This window comes from Herpailurus yagouaroundi, unplaced genomic scaffold, assembly GCF_014898765.1.
Source record: "Herpailurus yagouaroundi ecotype Mexico unplaced genomic scaffold, PumYag 213, whole genome shotgun sequence".
Classification (NCBI taxonomy): Eukaryota; Metazoa; Chordata; class Mammalia; order Carnivora; family Felidae; genus Herpailurus; species Herpailurus yagouaroundi.
The window spans coordinates 6,018,305-6,033,373 of record NW_024412444.1 but is presented as its reverse complement, the minus strand read 5'-3'; the positions used below and the strand labels follow the sequence as shown (position 1 = coordinate 6,033,373).

At 41.3% G+C, this 15,069-nt stretch overlaps 1 long non-coding RNA gene across 5 annotated transcripts in view; it reads right to left on the bottom strand.

The window, feature by feature from the left end:
- LOC121016776 (uncharacterized) overlaps positions 1 to 15,069 on the bottom strand; it is a 148,751-nt gene that overhangs the window by 77,741 nt on the left and 55,941 nt on the right. For 4 of the 5 annotated variants that reach the window (XR_005784454.1, XR_005784456.1, XR_005784457.1 and 1 more), the window contains one exon: positions 5,745 to 5,835. This is a non-coding gene — a long non-coding RNA (uncharacterized LOC121016776). Of the gene's footprint in view, positions 1 to 5,744; positions 5,836 to 13,893; positions 13,951 to 15,069 lie in introns of those variants that run through there. The other variant, XR_005784455.1, reaches the window with a different exon arrangement.

The following is a 15,069-nucleotide window of genomic DNA, read 5'->3' as shown; positions in this document are numbered from 1 at the left end:
TATATACTGTCATGTTTCCTCAGAAAAACTGCCATCTCTTTAAAAAAAATACTGTTTGAAAGCAGTAAATGGTACAGAACAACAAGCTTTCAGAGGAAAGACCAGGGATATTTTAAGACCTGGCATAACATTTGTAGAAATTCTCAGCACCGGAGTAGACATCATAATCTTGGGAAAGGTTGCACTGAATTCAAATGACTGATCTTCACATGGATGGAAGGGTATTTCTCTGCCTTAAAGGAAAAATGTTCTTGATTGGAAAAGAGATCTGCTCAATTTATGCCTTTTTTAGATTCTTTGCTTCAAACAGATTGTTGTAAGACTGTTAACTGATTTTTTTTAAAAAAAAAGTCTGTTAACTGATAATATTTTAATCAGTTTATCTTAATTCCTTCAGGCAACTCAAGGACAGGAAAGACTAAACATTACTGGGATATTAGGAGTGGTGATGGGAAAATATTTTTTTTTTTCTCCAAGAAGTCAAACAATGTAAGGAAAGAAGAATAAGGTGCAATTAATGATTACTTTTTAATGTGAACAATGAAGAAACATGTCCAGAGGGACCATGTGAATTTTCAAATGAGAAGAAAGTGATTTCTTCTCTTATACGAATTCTCTATCTGTAATATAAACATTTAATTAACTACTTTATCTGCCGTTGAGAAAAAGAAAAATAGAAGACTGAAAGAGATAAAAACTAAATTATACTGCAATCAACCAGGAGTGAAATACTAAGTAAAACTATAAAGAAAATGCCTCACACTTAAAAAGAACGAAATACAGACAACAATGAGATGAGAACATTTCCCTTATTTCCTTCTTTAATTAACCAACCTGAGCTGGTAGCAAGATACTCTGAGTTCAAAGTGCTGCAGAGACTGAAAATGATCCACCTTCACTGTGTGATCCTTTCACAAAACGATGGGCACTAAAGAAAACCATCTCTAACAATGAGAAGTCTATCATTTCTCACAATCAAGCTTTCTACGCTTGTACTGCAAGTTTTATCTCTAAGTATTTTTACACCTATTGTCTACTGGATTGGACAAAACAAAGGGGAAATATCCACAAAGCTAATGTTGGTGAGTAATTGAAGCGATAACTAAGTTCTGAGTGGCATTTCCATTTCTGTTCTGCTAAAGTGAATGATGTTAAGTAGATGTTAAGTCGAAAACTCTAATTGCTTTTGACATGGGGATTAAATCTGTCAATGGTTTTTGCCCTGTTCTCTTATTTTAGATATGGTTGTGAATCCTATATGAAAGTATATTCCTTTCCTCTTCACTCCCACACATTCAGGCCACACACAAACTCACATATACATTTACGGTTCTGTATATGGTTTGCAGACACATTACCTTATAGACAAGGCAAGTAACATAAAGGAGGAAAAGCCTGTACATGAGACAAGAGTGAGGACTGCAGCAAACTTGAGTAAGTCAATCACTTGAGGGGATAACTCCTAATTATCTCCAGTCAATTACTGACACAGGAGAATGTAAGTCAGTACTGCTAGACTTTCTTATTTTGCAAGAGAAGCCATGAACCCATATGTTTTATAAAATCTCTCAATATTTATATAGTGTCAATTAGTTCAACCTAACTCAACAAACAAACAAGGGAACAGAACACCTTCCTCACTAAAAGCTTATGTCAGTGGGTTGTTTTTAATCAGTTCCCTAATCAGGATATTGCCTCTGGCTTGGCAGAGAATATGAGGAAGCTTATATTTTAATTTCTCCTTTTCACTCCCCTAGGCTGGGAGGTCTTGGACAAGTCCTATAAATATAAGGAATTTGTATCACAAAAACAAACTGATTTGATGTTTTAAAGGATAAGAGAATTTAGAGAACATTTTATCCCACTTATTTATTTTAGAGATGAAGGTATTCAAGTCTAGATAGACTGCTTGATTTATCTAAGGTCCTAGGGGAAAGTAATGTAAGAGTTTACACTAGAAACATAACTTCAGGACCCCAGTCCATGTAGCTACTCTTGTTTAAAGCAACGAGAGTATTCAGGTCAAGCAGGGATGAAATCATAACTATAATTTTTAATTAAAAAAAATTCACTGTTTAAGAACCACTAGAGAACCTCTCCAGCAATACAGCATAGTCTCTATCACATCCTTTTTTTAGAATTATTTTTTAAATGTTTATTTATTTTTGAGAGACAGAGTGCAAGCAGGGGAGGGACAGAGAGAGAGGGAGGCACAGAATCTGAAGCAGGTTCCAGGCACTGAGCTGTCAGCACAGAGCCCGAGGTGGGGCTTGAACTCATAAGCTGTGATAGCGACCTGAGCTGAAGTCAGATGCTCAAATGACTGAGCCACCCAGGTGCCCCTCTATCACAATTTTACTCTGAAATCTGCACTGAACGGATCAATGAGTAAATGAACCCATTATGAGAGAAATCATTGTAGTCAGGACAAAAAGGTCGTCATTAAGGAGCCAATGACCAAAACAACGGAGGGAATCTGTGGTTCAGGGATAAACTGAACTCATGAAAATGCCTTACTTCTCACTGGAAACAGTATTAAATAAAAGAGAACAAAACAGCTTCTTCCTGATGAATCTCTGATTTAGAGCTGAATGGGAATGAATATAGTCTTTCCTAGATATGATTTCTGACTGCTCTTTACTAACGCTGGAAATTCAATTTATTGACTCAATCAAAGTGCCCTGCAGAGAAGAGTATACGCCCTGGCTGAATGTAGGAGATAAAAAGAAACTCGATATTAAAGATGGTTTACATGATAGGCCACAGAAAATATAGCCAAGTCAAGCATGCCCTTGCTTGTGGCTTATTAAAATTCCTTTCTTTTTTCAGGAAAATGTATATACTTTATGGAGCTCTGGCCTAGAATTTAATGCACATTGTTTTTATATTCCCTGTGAATTCCCGCCGCTCCCAAGCTCAAAAAACTTGTCTCCTGCCTTCCTCTCCAGTTGGCCTACTGATTAATTTTTCTCTTTTATGAAAAATTGAAATGCGAGACGAATAAGACAAGCATTGTCCAACTCTTAAAAATGTTAAGGATTGGTATGAAATATTTTTATAAAGTATCAAGCAGAATATATAAATGATACAGATGACAGTTAATGAATACGATAAATTATGCCATCAATATTCTAGTTTGATGTAACAGGGTGAAGCTCCCCTCTGTAAAATATTTCTTGTTGCATAAAATTTTAGTATCATTTTTCCACCTTGTCCTTTAACACCCCCATAAAATGGGGTGTTAGTAGAACACGTAAGAGAGGATTGTAAATTTTATTTACGATTATTTGGTTTTAGATTTGTAGGTAGCTGGCTGGAAAGGTCAGGTATGAAGTCTGGGTGGAAATACGTGACGCGTGAGTCAGAGCCATGGTCAATGCCACTGCAGGACATCCACACAGTGCCTACACTCAGTATGAATGCTTGTGGAGTTTCTGCCCATTGTGGTTCAAATCACAGACATGGGGATTTTGAGTCAATGCAAAAAAGACCCTCTACTGAGATGAGAAATGCGTTGCATTGGTTCATGCAGGTTCTTTGCTTTGTGCATGTGTTTGTTTTCAAGTCTCCTTTTCCTCGAGATGAGTGTAAGCAGATATTTCAACTCATGAATATCTATCAGTTGGCCTATGTGTGTCCCATTCTGAGACACAATGGCTACTCTTGGAGGCTACGAAACATTCTTTGGGAAAGTGATAACTGGCATTTACTGAACACTTACACGTGCTAGGCACTAGGCACTAACTTCCATGTATTATCTCTTGTAAATCTTACAATAACTGTATCAGTTTGAGTCTACTGTCAACGTCTTTTAGCCTAACACTTAGGTTAAGCCACTTGCCCCATCCAGATCTTTCTGCCTAAAATGTTAATCCTCGCAAGGTTTCAACTTCATTCTTTAGTGTCACGATCGCAGAATGACTGGGGACTTGGTAATGGTCATAACATTAAGATCATTCATTTCAGCCATGAACATAAACTCTGGAAAAATACCTGAATCTATCGTGAATTGTACAAGAGCTTTAAATATGTTTTCTGTCCTAGGTTCTTAATCCCCTTTGGTTTTATTTCCATGGGGATTTATGCTGTTTTGGCAGCCACAGCTCACTGTTGACTCAGAGTATTCCTACCAGCCATTAAAATCCCCATCCTTTTTTTTTTTTTTTTTTTAAATCCATGCTACTAAGAAGTCTTGTTTTTTCCCTTCTCTACTCACACTGGAGGAACTTTTGGACATAAGTGCTGAATTTAGCTTTGTTAACAATATTCATCTAAATTTTTCTGATCTTTGTTTTTAAATAAATTATAGACAGTTCTAGGAATTATGATGTTTTGGTATTTTCTTGATCGTCAACAGCAAAACATCCATGGATTTGGGCCATTTTTGAACTGCCCAGTTTGAGCATCGTTCCTACTTGGAGTGAATTATTAGTCTAAATCATGGTGGGAAGCAGATCCCCCAGCCTCCGATGATAGAACTCAAAGGAGGCAGAGTCCCTCTCCCTGTCCCTGGCAGCCTGGGCATGAGCCCGTGACTGGGACTGGCCATTCAGATGATCCTGCCAGGGCCCGAGAATCTTTTTTTTTTTTTTTTTTTTTTTAACATTTATTTATTGTTGAGAGACAGAGAGAGACAGAGCATGAGCAGGGGAGGCACAGAGAGAGAGGGAGATACAGAATCCGAAGCAGGCTCCAGGCACCGAGCTGTCAGCACAGCCCGACGCGGGGCTTGAACCCACGAACCGCAAGATCGTGACCTGAGCCAAAGTCAGCTGATTAACAAACTGAGCCAGCCAGGGGCCGCGGGGCCCGAGAATCTTAAGGGAATGATAGGGAGATGTAGGAACAGTGCAGACATACTCACAGGGAGGTGGCAAGGCAGAGGATGCAGCTTTGAAAGGCCGAGGCATGGGGCTGGCTCCTGCGTTTTCACAGCATGGCCTGGGCTGGTTCCTGCTGCCCATGTTTCTTCAGTTCTTGAGCATCCACAGAGTTGTTTCTTCAGCCTTCACATACATGCCTCTCCCACCCCCGCAACTCTCTTTGGTGCTAAAGATAGCCAGTCACTTTCCAGCACTTGCAACTGCAACCCTGATGGTGGCAGTTCACCCCTCTGGTCTTCTGCTCTCACATGAAAGTGAGAGCCCGCCATCTCACAGCTGGACCAGAGCCACAGTCTCCTGCCTCTGCGTTCCCCCACACCGTGATCTTCATCCTGCAGCCCACTGGGCCATCACTTAAAACTGCAAGTCGTGTGAGGCCACTCATTGCATAAAACCCCTCAGTGGCTTTCCATCACTTGAGGACCCAAACCCTAGCCTTCTACCTTGATTGCCTCCATTTTCAACCTCACATCCCTTCACTTCCTCCCACCCCCAAACTCCAATCCTTGATTACACAGAGCCTGGGCTTACTTCTGAGTATTTATGCTTTGGGGCGGTTGCTAGATTTAAAAAGCTCTTTCACTATCAGGAGGATTAAAAACAAAATCAGTTGCTGTTTACCTGGAATTCAAATTTTACTGGGCGTGTCCTGTATTTTTGTTTGCTAAATCTGGAAACTTACACCTGTGGTTCCTCGGCCTGGCCCTCTCCTCTCTCACTTCCTCACTGAGGCCTCACTAAATCACCTATCCAAAGATGCCACCCCCCACCAATGATGCTGCCTTTACACCATATTTATCAAAGCACTTACTCTCTCTCCAGTTGCCTTACACTTCCATTCGCGACTATATATAGGCTTACCTGTTTTGGATGTGTCTCCAACTAGAAAGTGAATTTCATGGGGACACTGGTCTTGACTGCACTGGCCTCTGCTGTACTCCAGCACCCAGAACTGGGAATGGCAAGCGGGAGATGTTCCATAAATATATACTGGAAGAGCAAGTGAAATTAATGTCTGATAGGAAGCCAAAGAGGGAACCCGAAATTCAATCATTTTCCAAGGAAAATCTTTCTCCTTTCCTTTTTAAAAAAAGTTTCTAACTGTGTGCCAATTACCCCCGAACTTTAAAAGTTATCTATATAGTAATAGCACTGGGCTTGCATAAAAGTCCACTTGCAATAAGGCATCTTACCCAAAAACCATGGTTATTTCATTAGAAATACTCAACGGGACACTGACTCCTAGGAAGCTATGTGTAGTTTCCTTTCTCCTCAATGAAGGTAGGATAATTATACCATTTTTCAAATCTAATTTGCTTTGTATCCTCTCGCTGAAAGGCGAGAAAGACACAATGAAGACTTGCCTTATTGTTTTTCTATTTTTGTTTGAATACGGATTTGAAAAGGATCCCTCACTGTTCCCCTTATTTCTCGGACACCCTGAATGTTCCTTGTGCTACCTCCAGTATGATGAATGGGACACTAGGACCACATGAGTTTATTACATAAGGAGGCATCTGTTTTTCCCCTTTTCAGCCCAGCTTCATAAGAGCCATCAGTATTTTAATAGAGTTGGGTATCTATCTGGAGGTTTATAAACCTGGGAAAATGAGTTTGTGTTCCACAATGTAGACATGGATAGTTTTATTAATTTGGAGAACTGATCCCCCTGGAGAGTGAGATTCTGTTTGAGCTGTCGGCTAGCCTTTCAGTCGTTCTAAAGTCCTATGCTTCTAGTTTGTGAATAGAGCTGCAGAGCCTACGGAGAGATGCAACCTTTCTATAATTTGGAGAAGGATGGGGCCAAATGTGAAGTGAAATTGGGAATGCACATCATTGTGACAAGAGCCCCATCCAGACTGAGAGAGGGAGGGAAATAGAGGCAGGAAAAGAGGGGGCAGGTGGGGAGGAAAGAATTTACTGATCCTGTAACTGAGAAGTCTGGAGGTAGGTCTGGCTCAGGTATGGTTTGATACAGGGGTGCATCTCATGCCATCTCACTTTTTCTGTCTCCGACTTCCACCTCCTTCTTGCCTGGCTCCATTTTTGGTAAAGTTGTCCATAAAACAGTGGCATGATGCCTGCCAGTCTCTCCAATCTCTATTTCATCCAACTAGTGACCTCAGCAGAAATAAGAACTTCTCTTGGCTAATTCTGTCAACAAATGTCCCAGCGCTGATTCTCGAGAGGCTAAAAGCTGGCTCAAGTGCCTTCCCTTGAAGCCATGTCTGTCACCAGGGGGATAGAACATACTTACTAGCCAGCCCAGGTCAATCCTGCCCCTTGGTCAAGGAGGAAGTGGTAAGTAATATTGACTGTGAGTGGGGAAGGGCTGATTTATTGAAGAAATTTGGGGTGCTGTTTTCTAAATAAAGAAGGAATGATTATATAGCCTTCTTCTCCGCCCCGCTCCCACTTCCCCTTTCCCCATAATGCTCTACTGCTCTTACACTAATGACTTCCTAATAGCTCAGTACATTTGGAGGCCCAGAGGCTGCCGTCACTTCATTGTACCAAGATGAACACTGCAGACATGTTAATATAAACTGGACACGATGTACATTTGGCTTTCAAAAGACTAGAAAGCAACCAGCAAAGTATATTCCTGAAGGTGTTTTCTTTCAGGCAACAAGTCACAGAGCAGAAGAAAGACCCTTCCTTTGCAAGCCTTTCACATACTACATGTTTCCTCATCCTATTTCTCTCAGTTCTCTCAAATTCAGGAGTGTTTTTGGAAGGAACAACACAGCTTCGAGTAACAATAGGGACCGCCTACATTATTCATCTAAGTTTAAGTTATAGATGAAATAATGATTATGCCCCATTCCTAAATATATAAAACCATCACCATGCATGATAATGATAAGCCATCTTGCCGTGTGCTTCCTATTTCCCGGTCACTAAGTGAATAATGCTACAACGACTTTATGGGGCAGGTACTATTATTACCTTCATTTTACAGATAAAGAAACCGAGGCACAGAGAAGTTAAGTAACTTAAGCCAAGTAACACAGCTATGAAATTGTAGAGCTGGACTCAAACCTAGGCAGTCTGATTTGGGCATCTGTGCTTTCACCATCAGATTTTGTGTTTCTTACCACGTTTTGAATTTGCACGATCATCCTCCCTGAAGTGGTGTATCTGAGTGTTATCAGCCATACTCTGCCAATGATGGAACCAAGGCTTAGAGAAGGGAGGAGGGCAGGTTTCAGATTTTCTGACTCCTGTCTTTGCATTGTCAGTAATTCCTGGCTCGTGCTCTAAGCTGTCCTGCCTGCACCGTGCTCTCCCATCCCCCTACCACTCCTTCCAGGCAAACCTAGCGTGGGATAAACAAACATCAGACCAACCCGTGACGTTGGTGAGAACAAAACCATTGGACCCAGACTGCTTTCGTCTGGATGCCAACTCCGTCTCTTACTCACGGGCCCATCACCCGCAAACTTTAAAAAAGTAATCTGTATAGTAACAGCATAGGTTATGACTCCTCTGGTCTTCATTAAGTGCCCCAAAGAGTCCCTATAAATAAGGATGAAATGAATTACTGTCTATAAGAGTGTTGAGAACAGTGCCTGGCACACAATACAATACATATTCCAGGACCCGTGTGTGCAGGGCCTTTTACTATTAGTTGTCAGGACTTCATACTGTTTAAAACACAAATCATCCCTCCCACCCCACACCCAAGGACATGTGGTAATGAATTTACTTTGTATTCTAATGATCTCTCTCTTTCAATATCTATATCTACACTCAACCTTTTTTTACTAGTGTTCTTACTCCAACAGAGAGAGTCTCATGACTCTGGCCATTTTCTGTCAAGTTAATCGGCCGACTTGGAATAACAAGCATGAGGAGGTGTGGGAGACCAAAGCCTAGGTGTGGAACAGTCAGGAGAAGTGAGACGGAACCTGAACCCAGGCACCTAAGGACCTGTGTGATCTTAGGAAAGTTACTGGACTTCTCTGAATTCCACTCCGTTCTGTGAAAAATGAGACTAGGAACACTTCCAGAACCGAGTGATGTGAGGCTGACTAGTGCATGTACTAAAGGCATGGCACACAGCCGGAAGTGGCAGCCGTTACCAGTAATGATTCAGCAGGCCTCCAGTTCTTATTACAACAGTGTTTTTCTGATTACGTGCTTTTGGCCTGTGAGAGCAGAGTCTCTGGAAGGTCTTTCAGAATTTTGCCTGCTTTGTGATGGTCTTTGCGGGCAGACGGTTCAGAGCAATGCCCCTGTTTACTGGCCAGCTCTTTAGTCTCCAGACATAAGCATTTTTATATTTACTCTTCATGAATATAGCAGTTATGTGATGTTTTAAAACTGTGGCCCAGTAATAAATGCCCAGCAGCCCAGACTCAGCTTCTATTTACTGAATCTCTGTGTGCCAGACATTTTACTATCGTCTACGCACTGAGCCTAGGACACTGGGAATTAATGGAACAGGAAATGCAACTTGCCTAAGTCATCGAGTTCCAAAGATGGGGGGCCAGCTCTAAAACTCATGCTCTTCCAGTCTGTTAATTATTTTCCCTCCTCTCCTTCTCCCTTTCCCTCCTGTCTTCCCTTCTTTCCTTCCTCTCTTCTTCACTCCCTCTCCTTTCTTCTTTCTTTATCACCTCTTCTTTCCCTCCCATTCCCCTCTCTCTTTTTTTTTTTTTTAATGTTTATTTATTTTTGAAAGAGAGAGCATGAGTAGGGAAGGGACAGAGAGAGAAGGAGACAGAGAATCTGAAGCAGGCTTCACGCTGACAGCAGAGAGCCGATATGGGGCTGGAACTCACAAACCAAGAGGTGATGACCTGAGCTGAAGTCAGACGCTTAACTGACTGAGCCACCCAGTGCCCCTCCCTCACCTTCTTCTTCATCCAACAGATGTTTTCTGAGGACCTACAAGAATGTCAGGGTCTTGCTGATGTCTGGGAAAAAAAAAAAAAAAAAAAAAAAAAAAAAAAAGAAGGAAACACTTCCAGATACAGGTGACTTACTAGTCTCGAAAATCATTTTCTCAAGTAACTGTGGGGTTCTCATGAGTGAATACCCACCAGAACTCAAATCTTGGCCAATCTACTAGGTGTCATCCCAGATTATTTCAAGTAAAGTTCTTTGTTTTCTTTTGAAACGTTGACATGTAGGCTCTTGACAGGAAATTTGAATTTAGAGTATGGATTTTATTAAAGAAAGAAACAATACAAATATAAAAAATAGAAACATCTAAGGGTGAAAATTAGGCCATGAAACTATCAGTATATTGGTGCTTAAAAGGATATTACTGTGGTATCATATTCTATGCCCATATAACTTTCTTAAATCCATTTGTATAGGCCTGACAAGGAGAAGGAAAGGTAGAGTGAGTAGAAGGGAGATGACAGAGAGAGGACAATGTAAATAATGCAGGAAATGTAAGCCGTACTCCATCAGTGTCCGCCTTGGATTGAGCTTGGGATCTGATGGGAATCTACTATTTCCAGGCTTACCTCACAGTGCAGGTACCTTGCCATGCTGAATGTGATTCTAGAGCTTAAAACTATTTTTTTTTATTATACATGTCCCCTAAATGCCAAGGACCTAGTGTTCAAAAAAAAGGGGGGGGGCGGTGATCTTAATGGCTGTGCAAGAGTGACGGACAACAGCATGTTGAGCTCTAATGCAGTGCCATTTAAGGGCTTATCAAGATGGTAATTTTGATGGCACACATCTTTCAGCTTACGTTCTGACTTAGGAAGCTTACCGTCTTGTGGTAAAACACACCTCTGCAGTATATTTAAAATCAGTGTCTGCTAAGCTCCCTATGTAATATATAATGGATGTGCATTTGCAAATTGTAATAATCTCTAGAAGGAGATAATTTGCAAGGACATTAACTTGATAGGCAGGGCACCATTAATTAGAAATCTTAGCATGTTGACTTCTAAATGGCGAATTAAGCCTCTGCTGAGATCAACTGCAGGTAAGAGGCAAGGAAGAACAACCCAGGAATATGAAAATAGTGTTCACCTTTGAATTTGACTCAGCTCAAAGAGACAGTAAAGTCCAGGAGGAAATCTGGGTAAGAAAAAAGTATCCACCAACATATTAAAAAAGAAACCACAGGGAAAAATAAAAGCTTTCAAAATTAAAAATAGAATCCATTACCTGTTGAAACACTTGCATCACTGCGAGATCTGAAAACACTCTCCGGATTGCTTTTTTAAAACAAGTGTGTAAAATGTCTTGAAATCCTCCAGAGACACACCAACCATTTTACTAGATTTAAATATTTCTTATATAATTTGACATTATGGTATTTTTCCCCACACATCACAAGAATGTAAAGTGATACCATTTTAACTGTCAAGAAATAGAGAAGCATCACACTTATATTTAAGTCCTGCCATTTTGTCACTTCTTTCTCCCTTTTAAAAATTTGATGGGCATCAGGAACCTCCATTCCTTAGTTTTAAACCTATCCATCACAACCTGGATTTGGACGTTGCTGAGTGTGTGCCTTTGAGAAGTTTTACCGAGGGTTGATCGGGGGGAGGGTGCGGGAGAGGGGTCAACGGGTGATGGGCATTGAGGAGGGCACTTGCTGGGATGAGCACTGGCTGTTGTACGTAAGCGATGAATCATGGGAATCTACCCCCGAAATCAAGAGCACGCTGTATACACTGTATGTTAGCCAACTTGACAGCAAATTATATTTAAAAACAAGAAGTAAGTTTTGAACTCTTCAATTATTGATCATTTGCTATAGTACCCTGAGTAGTTTGGACTGAAAGCGGCAGGCTTGCCCGGAATCACCAAGAAGAGGGATGGCTGGTAAGGCAAAGGACGCCCAAAGTTTTCTTCTCTCCTTCACGGACCACTCTCCAGAGGCACGCTGGGCAGTAAATAAACAAGCTCCTCTTTTCTTCTGACTCTCACAACCCCAGGTAAAACATGCCCCTGAGAAGCACGTTAGGGAACCGACGAAAGAAAAGTACCCCTCTTTCAGACATCTTATTATTTGGAAACCAACAAAGCATCAGGTAACCATTTCACAAGCTTCTGATTAGAGTTTTCTCAGTTTTAAGCGGCAGAACAACCCTGGACCTCTTTCTTATCTTAGGCAAGAGAAAGCGTACTCGGGAACCATAACCTAGAGAAGGTGCAGGCTCATGATAGAGGCTCCAAGGCAACTTCGAAAAGTGGTGAGCCCAGACACATTATTACTAGGGAAGGGGCAGGTGGCCACAGGGCCTTTGCTGGAGCAAGTCCCACTGGCCCTTCCTCTTCTCCTTCTGCCATGTCCTCAAGATTCAAACACCTAGGACAGAGAGCCTCAATGTCAGCCTTTAGGTAATAGGGCTGCCACTACCAGCCCAATCCGGCCTTCTAATGAACTCTGAGTTAGAAGAACTGTACTAAGTTCTCTCTCTTTTTTTTTTTTAATTAAAAAAAGTTTTTTTCAATGTTTATTTATTTTTGAGAGACAGAGAGAGACAGAGTGTGAGTAGGGAAGGGGGAGAGAGAGAGGGAGACACAGAATCCAAAGCAGGCTCCAGGCTCTGAGCTGTCAGCGCAGAGCCCGATGTGGGGCTCCAACCCACAAACCGTAAGATCATAACCTGGGCCGAAGTCAGACGCCCAACTGACTGAGCCACCCAGGCGCCACAAAGTTCTCCTTGAAAGAATAAGCAAGAGCTAAATTTTCCCACTTTCAGTTACCTGTGTTCCACTTGCCATCAACGCTAACCTTGATAATAAACTTGTGTTCCACTTGCCATCAACGCTAACCAAGATAATAAATTGGAAACATGTTTATTAAATGACAACAAATAAGCCATTACTAATTAATTCTCCTGATTTGGAGTTCATTTACTGATATTTGAAGTAAAATGTGCATTTTCTCCAGAGAGCTACTGAAGATAAATTGTTTTCTAAAAGAATGGGAACAAAAATTTGTCATTCAAATTTTTTCACTCATTGGCAGGAAAAAATCCTCATGGCTGGCAAAGAGTCTTATTTCAGTGGTTTCTTACAGTGTTTTGATGAAAGAGCCGGTTTGAAGCTGCAAAAATATGTATAGAGGGGCCCCTGGGTGGCTCAGTCTGCGAAGCACCTGACTCTTGGTTTCAGCTCAGGTCAAGATCTCACGGTTCATGAGTTCAGGCCCCACATCAGAGTCTGCTCTGGCAGTGAGGAACCTGCTTGGAATTCTCTGTCTCTGCCCCTCCCCCACTCGCCCTGTCTTCTGTTTCTCTCAAAATAAATAAACTTTAAAAAATATGTACAGGGGCGCCTGGGTGGCGCAGTCGGTTAAGCGTCCGACTTCAGCCAGGTCACGATCTCGCGGTCCGTGAGTTCGAGCCCCGCGTCAGGCTCTGGGCTGATGGCTCAGAGCCTGGAGCCTGTTTCCGATTCTGTGTCTCCCTCTCTCTCTGCCCCTCCCCCGTTCATGCTCTGTCTCTCTCTGTCCCAAAAATAAATAAATGTTGAAAAAAAAATTTAAAAAAATATGTACAGAAAATATGAAAACATATTTTTATTATAACGGGACACCACTCACGGGATTCCACACAAGGTGAGCCGGGGACATACCTCTGCTCCAAGTACAACATAGCATTCCAACAAAAACTGAATTGTTCTAAACTAAATTGACCCCAAAGGCTGGTCCTGGAGGAAAGCAGCTGTGTCTCCATGAGTCCACAAGGTGGTTCTGGAAGAGTTACTTGTCTGGGACTAGGGAGCCTCCCATCTGTTTTATCTTCCACTCTCAAGTGTCTCAGTGTTAAAGTAAAAATTCTGGGCTCTATGCCTTCTAATTCCTCTTCATCAGCACTAGACTTAATTATTTACATGTAATTTGTGGGAAGGTTAGCGCTTAATTTTTAAAGCAAGTGATCATCAGTGTCTTAACAAGTCATGTTTCATACCCATAGGGGTGTAAAAAGTGTGAACTATTCAGTCTCCTGTTTTTCCCATAAAATGAAAAAAATCTGAAACCACCTATTTCCCATAATCTCGTCATAACCCACTCCCTTACCTTCTGTTTACTGCTAGTGTTGAAATTGGCATGAACCTGGCTGGATCCACTATTCAATGAGCTGTGTAGAGATTACGTGTCATAGAAGGAGTCCAACAACAATTATGTGCCAAGAACTCTCACTCCAGGAGCCTCCCACCTCTGTGTGGCCATGGAAGAGTGGGGGGCATGTCACAGCAGAGTTTCCAGTTAACTACATACTATTACAGTCTGATAAATATCAATGCTGCCACGTTCTATCCATTCTTCTTTCTGATTTTCAATATTTTCCAAATGGCATGCAATATGAAAAACTTAAGGCACATCAGACCCAGGAGAAGTGGGAGGGAACTTCATTAGACATACTAAAATGTGTTAACATAAATATTACTGGATTTGAATATTAAATTTTACCAGCATATAGCTTGTGAATTTAACACCTCTGCTGAAAATGACCCTGCTGGAAGCTTGCCCTGTGTGTGTAATCCTAAGAAAGAGATTCAAGAGTTCTCCTTCATAAAAATGGAACATCTGTCATCATATCGCTAACTGGACTAACTAGAGAGAGCCAGCACTGGGGACGCTGCATTTTTATTTTGGCATTTTAAAGACTTCTTGTGTCTTTTCCCCGCCATACATATCTCCATTTCCTCTTACACTTCCTTCTTCCTCCTCTGCTGCCGCTTCTCCTTAGACACAGCTCTGTTCTCATTTCCACGAAACTCTGATCTAACATCAGTTAAACATTCTCTACAGGGCCTGGAGCTCTTTGGAAAATAGATGTTATATAGATCTAATGAATAAATAAAAGACCAGCTATATCCTCGGGCCCTCGCATTGCCTACTGCTGATGAAGTTAGCAATTTTCCAGGATTTGACTAAGTATGTTACTGCAAAGAAGACTATGAAACAGAGTAAACTTCATTTAAATGAGGAGAGGAGACTTTGGGGATAATTCCAACCACAGTAAGGGTCTAATCATATCGTCTGTACTTATTCCTTTTGTATTTTTATATTTTTGGCTAAGGTATCTGTATCCAGCTCTTATTCACAAGACATTAAAATGCATTTTATAAACCTTCACTCCTTCTGTATTGCACTTCTATTTTTCTGTTGGAATAACACATGCATAGTTAGGAAGCCTGTGTGTTTATGTAATTATATTTGGGTTTCTGGAAAATTCCTCTAGGGATACTT